Raw genomic sequence first — 13,459 nt, 5'->3', positions numbered from 1 at the left:
TACCGTCTTGACTTCTCTTTGCTTGTCTTCCTTCCCCCAAACTCCTAAGTACGGTCAGAGAGTGAACCTAAAGGGAGAATTAGATTAGACAGAGGTTGTCGAAATGCTGTTCCTCCCTCCTTCTGTCTGAGTTTCAGTTTTCTCATCAGTTAAAACAGGGATAATAATACTGGTCCCAAAGTATTGTTGTGAAGGCAAAAGAATATCATTTGAACAAACACCCAGGAGAAAATTTTTTTTTTTTTTTTTTGCCATTTTTGGTCGGGGCTGGGTTTGAACCCACCACCTCCGGCATATGGGGCCGGTGCCCTACTCCATTGAGCCACAAGTGCCACCCAAGAAAATTGTTATAATATTTCAAAGGCCCCTTCCTGGGAACTGAGATCCAGTCTCATCTACACGGCTGAGACCTTGAGCAGGGTCAGCGGTCTGAGTGACAAGGCTGGGCTTTGTGGCTAGACTTCCAGGAAATCCATTTATCTGTCACATTCTGTCTCTAACTCAGTCATTCATATTCATTCATTTATTTATTCTATAATATTTAATAAACAGCTCTTCATCATACAACACCTTTCACATGGTTGCTCAGGACTTGGAGTCATGAACACAGGTGGTCAAGGTTACTGTTTGAACTGTAGGGGACAGGTGCAGGAAGAGTAAAAATCAAGTCCAAAATGCACAGGAGAAATACAGATTATGATGATAAGTGCTAGGCAGAAAGTAAGAAAATAAAAGGCTGAGAGACAGTGCCAGGAAGGGACAAATTTGGATAGAAGGGGCCAGGAAAGGGATCTAGAAAATGACGTTGGAGGAGAATTCTGAAAGAAGTAGACAGCCAGGGGAAGGGACAGGGGAGGGGGCGTTGGAGGGATACCCCAAATCAAAACTCTCTGATCCCCTTCCCAATTAGCTTTGCTGCTGATGGCATTAAAATGTAATTAGAAAAAAAAAGACACAACTAGGGCTCATTTTTTTTTTAAATTGAAAAGAAATGAATTTTAAATAAAATAATGTACAAAAAAGTGTTTAGTACAGGGCTGGTATATTTTATTTTTAATGTAAATGTTATTATTTTGTAACTGAATTATTTCTTCATAATATTAGGGACATCTTCTTTTCACGCCCATGCCTTCACATCCTTAAAACTAAGTCTGGCAAAATATTGCACCATGACGTTCATTCAGATACTTAGTTCGCTGGCAACTGAGTTGCCAAATGTGTGCTCTTTAAAACCCTGTCCATTCACCTCAGTCCTCCCCTCTTATGGATTCCCTCAGGAGGAATTCCAAGAGATAGAGACCCAGGAGGCATTTTTAAGGTTGATAGTACATTTCACCAGACTGACCTTCACAGATTCACCCACCCTGGAGGGGAATGTCCAAAGAGACCTTTCTACTCGCCTTCCCTTTTTCCTACTAAGGAAGAAAGAAGGAATGAAGCCTTGCCTAAGCATCCCAGGCAGCCTGCAGGGGAGGACTTAATTAGGGCTAATGATTCTCGTCTTTGTGAGGACAGCTAGACGCCACTGGGTCGGGGAATCCCAGCCTGGGGATTGAGAATCTCTGTCGACATTGAAATGCAACCACCACTTTTTGAAAACAGGAGGGATGGCTTTTCATCCAACTGGGGACAACAGCACCAGAGTCTTAGAAAAACAAAGGCAGGAGCCAGCCCCAGCTTCTGGAACCAGCTCTGCCAGAGAAGGGCTAATTTATTCATTTACTGCCTCGTGCCTTAAGGAATTTTAAAAGAGGAGAAAACAAACATTTGTTTACTCATTCCTGTCTTGTCTCCAAAGGGCTCAAGCCACCTCCAGATCTAGCGATCTAAGGAATGGATTCAATGGAATTCTGCAAGCTCCACTTAAGCCAAAGGTGTATTAGAGGGATGAATTAGTGAAGAAATGAAATTTGGATGGGGGTGTGAGGGTCTTTAAACACATTATGTCTTGAAAGATCAGAAATGTGTCCAAATACAATGAACCCCACGCCCATTCCGTCATTCAGTTTCAATATTTATCTTAAGATTTTCTTAAGATCTTGTGGGTCCCAAACATTCTGATTTTGGGGGGCCCTTCACCCACATCTTAAAATTCACTCACATTATATAATAAATTAAATTTTATGTAGCTAGAAGAGTTGAGCTGTTGGTCACTTGACAGAAAGTTACATTTTGTTGACCTTTAAACAGCCATTAATTTTAATTTTGGCAAGCACCCTCCGGAGTCATCAGAGGAAAGGTGAGACTAGCCTTTGTTTTACAAATGCAAAATCACACCTAAGTCAATAAAAAGAGCCATTCACTAGTTGCAAACTTCAATAGGGTTTTAGGTCCAGGGGAATCAGGGAAAGCCAAAGATTCAGCCCACACTTTTCCCTTCTAATGAAAAAAGATGAAAGAAGTGAGATTAATTTCCTCCTGTATTTTTGCTATCCCAACGCGGGTGCTCGCTCTGTGCCGTGGACCGACCGCGCTAATGTTCATGCCACGGACATTTTACAAAGCGGGATGACGGTTTAGCCACATCACTGAGCCATTGGAACACGAGGTCCCTGCCGATTGCACAGAGCCACAGAAACGCACCCTAGTGGTGGCAGCTCGTATTCCTTCCCCTGCTGTTCCTGCTCCGTTTATTATCAAACCCACATTATTCCTGCTGCTGATTTTCAGAGGGAAATGCAGGCTCAGAGAGTTAAAGTAGTTTTTCTAAGATCACACAGCACCCACCAGAGACTCTGGTCTTGTCCACCAGACGATACGTTCCTGTGACCTCTGCCCTCAGAGATTCTGGGTTCAGAATTTTGCCTTTATCGCTCTCAGATAATCCCACCTTCTCTGAGGTTTCCTGGCCCCTTTTGTCAAACCATTATACTGTTAGCTAATGGTAATTATAAGGGAGGTATCCGTTTACACAGCAGGCTTCTTTCAAGCAGTGCGTAAAATCCTTTAGAATCAGCAACGTCTCCCCTGGTTGTTAGTTATTTTCCTATCCTTATTGCTAGTTTCACAAAGGAAAGCCAGAAACAGATTAAGAGGAGGAGTAAGCTGGGATCCCACAGTATGTTGGTGTTAGCAGGTGACCTGTTAACACCTCACTATTACACCCTCAGCACTTGGTACACTGTGTGTCTAGCACACAGGAGGCGATCAGTAAATATTTACAGAAAGAAAGACAAGAAAAAAGAGGGAAGGAGAGAAAGAAAGGAAAGAGAAAGGGGGGCAAGAGGGAAGGAGGGAGGTGGGAAAGAGAGGGAGAGAAAAGGATTCTTCTTTTTTTTTACTTTTTATTTTTTATTTTTGAGAGAGTCTCACTCTGTCACCCTGGGTAGAGTGCTGTGGCGTCACATAGTTCAGAGCAACCTCAAACTCCTGGGCTTGAGCAATCTTGTTGCTTCAGCTTCCCAAGTAGCTGGGACTGGAGAAGTCAGCCGCCATGCCTGGATAATTTTTCTATTTTTTTTTTTTTTTTTAGTAGAGATAAGAGTTTGTCTCAGGCTGGTCATGCAGGTGGGCCTCCCAGAGTGCTAGAATTACAGGGACACACTGCCTAGATATATTGTTAAATGAAATAATGAATTCCTAACTTGTAGATCCCAGGGGATATATGGAACCCCTCCCTCAGGTCTAGGAATTCCAGATAGTGAAAGGCCCTCTACCTTCTGGGTGCAATAGGGGAGAAACTAGCTTTCCTATCACACCCTATTCAACTACTCTTAAATATTTGTATATAGTATACATACATTTTATTTCTTCTTCTTCTTCTTTTTTTTTTTTGAGACAGAACCTCAAGCTGTCACCCTGGGTAGAGCACTGTGGCATCACTGCTCACAGCAACCTTCAACTCCTGGGCTCAAGCGATTCTCCTGCCTCCACCTCCCAAGTAGCTGGGACTACAGGCACCCGCCACAACACCCAGCTATTTTTTTGGTTGCAGCCATCATTGTTGTTTGGTGGCCCCGGACTGGATTGGAACCCGCCAGCTCAGGCGTATGTGGCTGGCACCTTAGCTACTTGACCCACAGGTGCAGAGCCTTTTTTTTTCTTTTTTAAATAGTGTCTTACTTTGTCACCCTTGGTAGAGTGCTGTGACATCATAGCTCACAGCAACCTCAAACTCCTGGGCTTAAGTGATCCTCTTGTCTCAGCCTCCCAAGTAGCTGGGACTACAGGCACCTGCCACAACGCTGGGCTATTTTTAGAGACCAGGTGCCACTCTGGCTCAGATTAGTCTCAAACCTGTGAGCTCAGGCAATCCACCTGTCTCAGCCTCCCAAGTGCTGGGATTACAGGTGTGAGCCATGCACTCAGCCCTTACATTTTATGTCTTGCAAAAACAATTTTACAATGGCCACGAAAGACATCGGACCCAGCACAATTTCACCAATAATTTGGGGTTTACTTTTCCATTTTTTCCTTCTGTTCTTGTATCCAGGAATTTAAATAGAGTCATCGTCCTAGAGAGGATAGTATTTTTAAGTTCATTTATTGTTTTTATTGTTGTTACTCAACATAATGTGTTTCCTGTGTCACTAGATAGATCTTATCTCCATCATTTAATCGTCATATAATAGTTCACTACTCCCTTATCAAAAATAACCTATTTAATACATAAGTGGCTGTGAGCCTTCAGTTAGTGTCACAAACTTGGAATAGTGTTTGGCACATAGTAAGTGCTCAATAAATGTTAATACTACTTTCATTTTCGCTTCACCACAGGTTCATAGGGTAGGTATTATAATTACACCCATTTTATAGATGAGGAAGCAAAGGCACAGAAAGATTAGGTGACTTGTTCTGGATCACACAGATAGGAGTGAAGCCCAAGAAATCAGTGATTTCTGAATTCCTGCATCTTTCACCAGGCCCACCTCCCACCTTAGGGCAGGATTACCTACAGTACAAAGAGCCCAGCCTTTGATGTGTGCCGCCCACTTGTTTACACAGAGATCAGAGAAGGATACCTAGATTTATTTCATGTAGTTCCTGACTCCAAAAGCCCTCCTTAGGCCTTTTGAGATTAGATAGATTAGCTACTTAATTTCATTGTTAGATTCTTGTTCCCAAGGTCAAAACTTCCTTACTCTTAATGATTTTATGGCCCGAGGCAACATCTTTAAACATTTTGCTTAAATGTCAGTTTCTTCCTCTCTAAAATGGGTACTCTATTTCCACAATAATAAAAACATTTTAGAGATGGGAATAGAGCAGGTTGCACTGGCATCACCAGGATGCAATCTGCCCAACCTTTGCCTCCTGACCCTCCCAGGTCTAAATTTATATCACAGAAACTCTATTCCAAACTCCCTCTCTTTTCCTTTCTATCCCTCCCCTGTTTAATAATGTACAATGATTACCCCTAATCCCCAAGTGCTAATACACTTCCCTCATCTATAAAATGAGATGCAGTCAGAAGTTTTGATGATTAAATGATAAAATAAATTTAAAATACAGTGTATTCCACATCTTGAGTTTAGTTACTACTCAGAATGAAGGTATCGATACTCTACTTTTGTTTGTTGTTAGAAAATAAGTAACATGCGGTGGTGCCTGTAGCTCAAGGAGTAGGGCGCCAGTCCCATATGCCAGAGGTGGCGGGTTCAAACCCAGCCCTGGCCAATAACCACAAAAAAAAAAAAAAGAAAGAAAGAAAATAAGTAACATGGCTAACTAGTTAGAGAACTAGCATTAACTCAATCAGTTTGCTAGGTGTTACAATTTGGCAACTCTCTTATTCTTTGTTTTTTGTTTTTTTTTTTTGAGACAGAGATTCACTTTGCCCCCCCTTGGTTGAGCGCTATGGCATCATTGCTCACAGCAACCTCAAACTGTTGGGCTCAAGTGATTCTCTTGCCTCAGCCTACTACCCGCCACAACACCTGGCTAACAACTCTCTTCTTTTTTTTTTAATTATTTTTTTTATTAAATCATAGCTGTGTACATTGATATGATCATGGGGCATCATACACTAGTTTCATAGACCGTTTGACACATTATTATCACCATGGTTAACATAGCCTTCCTGGCATTTTCTTAATTACTGTGCTAAGACATTTACATTCCACATTTGACAATTTTGAAAATACCTATGACCCACACAACAATAATTACAACAACTTTCATTTCATTTGGGGAAGAACACTCTTTGGGAAAGAAAAAGGGAAGCTGAGCAGACCACCAAAAAGTCAAATACTCAAGTAACGGGGTCGGACGCTATGGTTCATACCTGGAATCTTGGCACTTTGAGAACCTGAGGTGGGAGGGTCGCATGAGCCTAGGAGTTGGAGACCAGCTTGGGCAACATAATAAGACCATATCTCAACAAAAATAATTTTAAAATTAGCTGAGCATGTGGTAAGCATTGGTAGTCCTAGCTGCTTGGGAGGCTAAGACAGAAGTAGGGCTTAAACTCAGGAATTCAAGGCTGTAGTGAGCTATGATGACACCACTGCACTCCATCCAGGCAGCAGATACTTTGACTTTTTTTTTTTTTTGTTAGCGACAGAGTCTCATTTTGTCGCCCTAGGTAGAGTGCTATGATATCACAGCTCACAGCAACCTCCAACTCCTGAGCTTAGGCGATTGTCTTGCCTCAGCCTCCCGAGTAGTTGGGACTACAGGCACCCGCCACACCGCCCAACTATTTTTTTGTTGTTGCAGTGTGGTCAGGGCTGGATTCAAACCCGCCACCCTTGGTATATGGGACCTGCACCCTACCCACTGAGCCACAGGTGCCACCCGATATCTTGACTCTTAATAATATTAATAATAAAAAGTAACCACAAATGGTTCTTTTGGGAGGCTTGGTTTTAGCTTTGGCTAAAATCTCAGCATTACTTCATCAACATCTTTCTGTCCCTAAGCAAAGACATCCTAGGCTCAGTGCCCGTAGCACAGTGGTTAGGGCACCGGCCATATACACTGAGGCTGGAGGGTTGAAGCCCGGCCTGGGCCTGCTAAAACAATGATGACAACTGCAACAACAAAAAAACAGCTGGGAATTGTGGCAGGCACCTATAGTCCCAGCTACTTGGGAGGCTGAGGTAGGAGAATCACTTAAGCCCAAGAGTTTGAGGTTGCTGTGACCTATGATGCCACGGCACTCTACTGAGGGTGACATAGTGAGACTCTGTCTCAAAAAAAGAAAGAAAAATGAATACCCTAAGCCCCTCAAGCCTCCAGCCCTCTGGAGGATGAGTCTCTTGGAAACTGTCACTCACTTTCTTTTCTTGTCTGAGTTTGTCCCAGGGCACACATTTCGTGGGTGCTGACACCAACTATCTGGTTGGGGTTGTACTCTGGGTTCGCAGCGTGTGCATACACAGAGGTGTCCTGACAGGTAATCTTACTCCTGACCATTCCTTTCAAAGACAGCACCAAGACAGAATCCAGGAATCTGTATTCGTCTCAAGCCTCGAATGCCGGTTAACTGTGCTAGTGAAGACACCTCAGCGGTCTCTATTTTGCATGTTTCCAGCATTCCGGTTGATAAGACGCTCACCTCCAAGAAGCCTGAACTGCCTGCCCAGGAGGCAGAGTGGGGGAAAGTTTTAGGACACAGTCTGGGCACACTGAAGGTGTAGCCGTGACCTCCCTCGTATACCATACTGGCCATTTTCCAGAGCTCTTCTGCTTCCCCTTGTCTATAGTGACCTTGACGGCAGCCTGACAGGCAATGGGTCATTTGGAACAGAGGAAGATACTGAAGTTGAGAAAGGTTAAGTAGCAAATCTAGAACTTTTCCACATGCCAAGGAGTTCCATCTCCTTGTCCTGAGCCCTCTGCCTGACACCAGCCCCCGCAACCCGCAGAACTGTCCTATATTTAAAATGTGCTGTGGAAAGCCAGGACTTTCTGGAAAGACCTGTTTACCTGTTGCTGGTTCTGAAGTAAACAGGTCTGGAGCTGTTCGTGGATGACAATGAGTTCAGGATGTCAGGGCTTTCACTGGGCCTCCTGGGCATTGGCACATACTCAGAGATTCTGGAGAGATTGGGATGGTTGGACAGGTGAGGTCCTGGCGGTTCATATGTGCTGATGATTGGCTTGCATTGGACAAATACAGTCACAGAACCACCGGAAGCGGTTTATTTTGGAATAGCTCACAGCAACCTCAAACTCCTGGACTCAAGTGATCCTCCCACCTCAGCCTCCCCGTAGTTAACTGTGCTAGTGAAGACACCTGCTAGTGTGCACCTGCTAGTGTGCACATCTGCTAGTTGGGACTACAGATGTGCATCCTCATGCCCGGCACATTTTTTTAGTTTTCATAGAGATGGAATCTCATATTTTGCCCAGGCCAGCCTCAAATGTCTGGCCTCAAATGATCTTCTCCCTCCAGCCTCCCGCAATTCTGGGATTACAAGCACAAGCCACTGTGCCCACTCAAGATTTTTTCTTAAACAGAGATCAACATTGTCATGACCAAAACTCGTGAGGGTAAGCCATGGACTCAGTGCCCGGTAAGAGGAAAAACCACAGGAGAGCAGCTTCATATTTTTCTTGGAAATTTAGTTTGGAGCATTCATAAAAGCTAATGTCTCTCTAAAAGAATTTTTTTTTCTTTTTTTTTGTAGAGACAGAGTCTCACTTTATTGCCCTTGGTAGAGTGCTGTGGCGTCACAGCTCACAGCAACCTCCAGTTCCTGGGCTTAGGCGATTCTCTTGCCTCAGCCTCCTGAGCAGCTGGGACTACAGGCGCCCACCACAACACCCGGCCATTTATTTGTTGCAGTTTTGGCCAGGGCTGGGTTCGAACCTGCTACCCTTGGTATATGGGGCCAGCGCCCTACCACTGAGCCACAGGCACTGCCCTCTCTAAAAGAATTTTTAAAAATAAGAATCTTTAGTGATTATTTTATTTTTCATTTGTAATGTATTCTATTTTTATTTTGTTCTTCCCTGTAAAGATTTTCCCCATAATTGGCCATTTTTCAAATGATATACTATTAAAAAATTAGGCTGTAAGTAGTACAAATTATATACTTTAATTCTAAAAGTTATACATGGCTTATTGTTAAAATATAATAAAGATTCTCACTTCTTCTCACTACTAGTTCCCATATTCCAGCTCCCTAGGGTTGACAGTTGTATGTGTGTTTAAAGAAATTGTTTTTAGGTTCAGCGCTTATAGCTCAGTGGGGTTAGGGCACCAGCCACATACACTGGGGCTGGTGGGTTCCAACCTGGTCAGGGCCTGCTAAACAACAATGACATATGAAACAAAAAATAGCCAGGCATTGTGGCAGGCGCCTGTAGTCCCAGCTACTTGGGAGACTGAGGCAAGAGAATCACTTGAACCCAGGAGTTTAAGGTTGCTGTGAGCTGTGACACCACAACACTCTACAGAGGGTGACATAGTGAGATTCTGTCTCAAAATAAAAAAGAAAGAAATTGTTTTTAATCAAATGAATGACTTGAACTTCCATTTTTTTTTTTTTTTTTTTGTAGAGACAGAGTCTCACTTTATGGCCCTCGGTAGAGTGCCATGGCCTCACACAGCTCACAGCAACCTCCAACTCCTGGGCTTAAGCGATTCTCTTGCCTCAGCCTCCCGAGTAGCTGGGACTACAGGTGCCCGCCACAACGCCCGGCTATTTTTTGGTTGCAGTTTGGCCGGGGCTGGGTTTGAACCTGCCACCCTCGGTATATGGGGCCGGCGCCCTACCAACTGAGCCACAGGCGCCGCCCCTGAACTTCCATTTTTCAAAAGTTCAAAAACACCTCCAAGACCCCAGCCTGCAAAGAGAACAGAAATCTGGAGTCTTCTCCAGGGAACTCAAGGACACTGTCTTTACCTCTGCTGTCTCTCCATAATTTTCCACCTTTTTTTTTTTTTTTGAGACAGATCTCAAGCTGTTGCCCTGGGTAAAGTGCCGTGTTGTCACTGTCACAGCTCACAGCAACCTCAAACTCTTGGACTTAAGAGATTCTCTTGCCTCAGCCTTCCTAGTAGCTGGGACTACAGGTGCCTGCCACATGCCCGGCTATTTTTTGGTGTAGTTGTCATTGTTGTTTGGCAGGCCTGGGCTGGATTTGAACCTGCCAGCTCCTGTGTACATGGCTGGCACCCTTGCTGCTGAGCTACAGGCACTGAGCCAATTTCCAGTTTTTATAAAACCTCTAACATTTATCTACTATGTGCCAGGCTCTGTGTAGGTGCTTCTTTGTTTAATTTATACTTCTCACAAACCAGTGAAGTAGGTACTACTATTATATCTTCCCATTCTACAGGGAAGAAAACTGAGGCTTAGAGAGGATGCTTATTTTCCCATGATGCTTAGCTAGGAAGTGACTTATCTAGGATCTCATCCCAGAGATCCTCTCCTCTTGAGGTGCCTTCAAGAGCTCCTCACCTGCTAGCTTACCTGTCTAGGCCAAGGTTTTTCAGTCTGGGTTAAAATGTCAGCATTTTGTACCAGATAATTCTATGCTGTGGGACCTGACCTGTGCAATGTTAGCAGCTATCCTGGGCTCTACCGTGATAACAAAAAATGTCTCCAGACATTGCCAAATATTTGCCTCCCCAACCCCAGATGAGCACCATGGCTCTGTGTTTACTTCTCACTCCCAGGCTGCAGGGTAGGACCCAACTGTACTCTGCTGGAGTGTAGGAGTAATTGATTTAATCTTGACTTAGTTAATGAATTTCTTTTTCATTCCTGTCAAAACCTTACTTAACCTTTTTTTACCTTTTCCCAGAATCTCTGGATCTCTGGTTCCCTCCTCCCTACAAGACAGCAAAGCATGTGAGTTTTGTTTTATCTTTTTCATCTCTCTGGGTATAAGGTCATTTTGTGGCCTTGTCAAAGTTGAAACCCTCCCTCCCTTGGCTAGGCTGAGGAAAGGTCCTAGAGGCTAGGGCTTTGCCTTTTTAATCCTTCTTATCCATCTTTGATTCCAAAGCCAAGCCCAGGGCCTGGCACAAAAGAGGTGTAAATACCTGTTTGGCAAATTGAAAGAAAAGGTGCAGGCTGAGTACCCAGGGAAGACATTTAGGCAGAAGGACCAAAAGTCAGTTTTCTCTTTCACCTGCATATATTTGTGTATTCTTTGAATTGGAAACAAACAAAAGCAACCAATAAAAATGAGCTTCTCTTGTAACATTAACAAAATGCATAATATTCAGTAAAGCTGAATACACAGTATGCTTCCAAATGAATTTTTTTTAATTCTGAGAGCTACACAGTGACACTGGAGAAAATACAGTGAAACATCAACAGGGGTCGGCCCTGGGGAGGGTTAATTTTTCTTTTATGGCTCTCAGAAGTTCTCAGGCCGTGAATTAGTGGGGTCTGCTCCTGTTCTGAAATGGGAGCAACCCAGTGTCATAACCGGCGCCATTGCTCACTAGCCTGGGACCTTGGCAAGCAAAGTCGTCTCCTGAGCTCCTCATTTTCACCTGCGAAATGAGATGATACCAGCAGGGACTTCCTCATCAGGATTTGGAAATGATTAAAAGAGATAAAGAATGTAAAACAAAGCACTAAATAGGGGCTTGAGAGATGCCAGCCATGTACCATGTTGTTTTCATCCAATAGGTATTCTTTTCCTTTTTAACATGAAAAGAAGATCAGAGCTAATAAATTTGTTATTTAAAAAAGAAATTCCAGGTGGGAGGGTTGTCAGAACACATGCACATTTACCTCTTGTCCTCATGCTCAGTCCCCAGCAATGAGGATGGCTGGGTTGTAGAGTGCGCCAGGGAGGACCTGAGAGCTGAGGGGCCAGTGCAGGAGGCTCGTGTGGCTCCCAGTTCAGAGTCGACTCTAATAAACCTGGAGACTTCATAAGAACACCACCCCCTGAAAAAAAATAGCCCTGCAGAGAGTCCCCAAGTAGCCCAAAATCTCAAATAAATCTATTTCTTATCTTTGAGATTGACTTGATGATATTTCGTTTTCCTTATTATGGGGCTCAGGCTGACGGGAAATCTGCTGTTCCCTGGGTGGATGCAGAAGCAGCCAGGGATTGCAGACGTTTAGAGCAAATGGAACAAATATCAGAGGTCCCCTTCGTCAAGTGCTAATGGCTTTGTTTAACCTTCACAGCAACCTCCCAGAGATCTTATACTAGTTAGCCCATTTCACAGGTGAGAAAATTGGGGCTGAATGTGATAATTACACTTAACCAAGGCTGAGAACTGATAAATGATGCAGCCAAGATATGAATTGAATTGGATCTTACTATGCCTGCCATGTTCAGGACACCTGCAGGGTAGTTAGATCTATAGCCTGGCCTGATGTCATGTAGAACCCTGCTGCTACTCAAAGGACTGTCTGTGAACCAGCAGTGGAGCCTCACTTGGGAGTCCGTAAATGCATAGTCTCAACCTGTCCTTCCTGCTGAGTCAGAATTACCTTCAGAGCTGGTATTGTTTCCTGTTCTCTGCATCCCCAGCCTCTGTGTCTCCTTCCAAGGCCTTAGATCAGGCCACCAGCTTCTCTCCTCTGAGTCACCCCCAATAGCCTGTAACTGCTCCCTCTTGCTCCTTCTAAACTTTCCCTGACTCTAAGTCTTTAAGTGGTTCCCTGTTGACCTTGTATTCACTTCCTCACACGGCTTCCAGGGCACTTCCTATTCTGGACGCCACTCCTATGGTCTTGCCTGTCATCTCAGCCCTTCAAACAGCCCACCCTCCATGGTCTGGTCTCACCAAATGCCCTTCCCAGCACGCACACCTGGCCCTGGGACTTTGCACGTTCTATTCTCACCATCTGAAACCTGCTCCATTTTCTCTGTCTCTGAATTAATCTTGCCCTTTTCTTCTCAATGAGGCAAGTTCCAGAACTTTGAACTTGTCCCATCACATAGGAATTGCGACAGGTGACATTGTGACACCTGCCTGATGACTTGTCTCCCCTCTAGATTTTAAACTCTTTGAGGACAGAAATTGTATCTTACTCACCATTGGAGTTTTAGCGCTTAGCGCCAGGCTGGGACACACACAGGGCATCACTCACACAGTAATCATTCATTGAATTCACTTTAAAGTCCTCTTTCTGTCTCTCAGATCTGGGCAGTGGTGAGAAAGCCCAGGTGTTAAAGACTCTTTTAAGGGATCAATGGGCACTTGGGCTTTTTCCATGACTTAACAATTATGAATTGGGCTGTAATAAACATTCTGGTACGAATATCTTTGTTATAAAAATGTGTCAAACTGTTTATAAAACCAGTGTACGGTGCCCCATGATCACATTGATGTACACAGCTATGATTTAGTATTAATAAAAAAAAAAGACTCTTCTGATGGTGCTGCAGGAAGCATTATCCACATGATACTTAAGCCCTTTTAGTTTGTAAGACATTTTTATTTTTGTTTTGTGATACAAATGCAGTTTAACCAATATTTACATAGCGAACATCAGTGTTAACACGGAGAACAGCAAGCCCCCAAATTCCTTTCCTCTTCCTCACAAGGAACAACTACCCTGGCTTTTCTTTAGTTTTAACCCCATGTAAG

The sequence above is a fragment of the Nycticebus coucang genome, chromosome 4, assembly GCF_027406575.1.
Source record: "Nycticebus coucang isolate mNycCou1 chromosome 4, mNycCou1.pri, whole genome shotgun sequence".
Taxonomy (NCBI): Eukaryota; Metazoa; Chordata; class Mammalia; order Primates; family Lorisidae; genus Nycticebus; species Nycticebus coucang.
The sequence above is the reverse complement of the archived record's forward strand: the minus strand, read 5'-3'. Positions refer to the sequence as shown.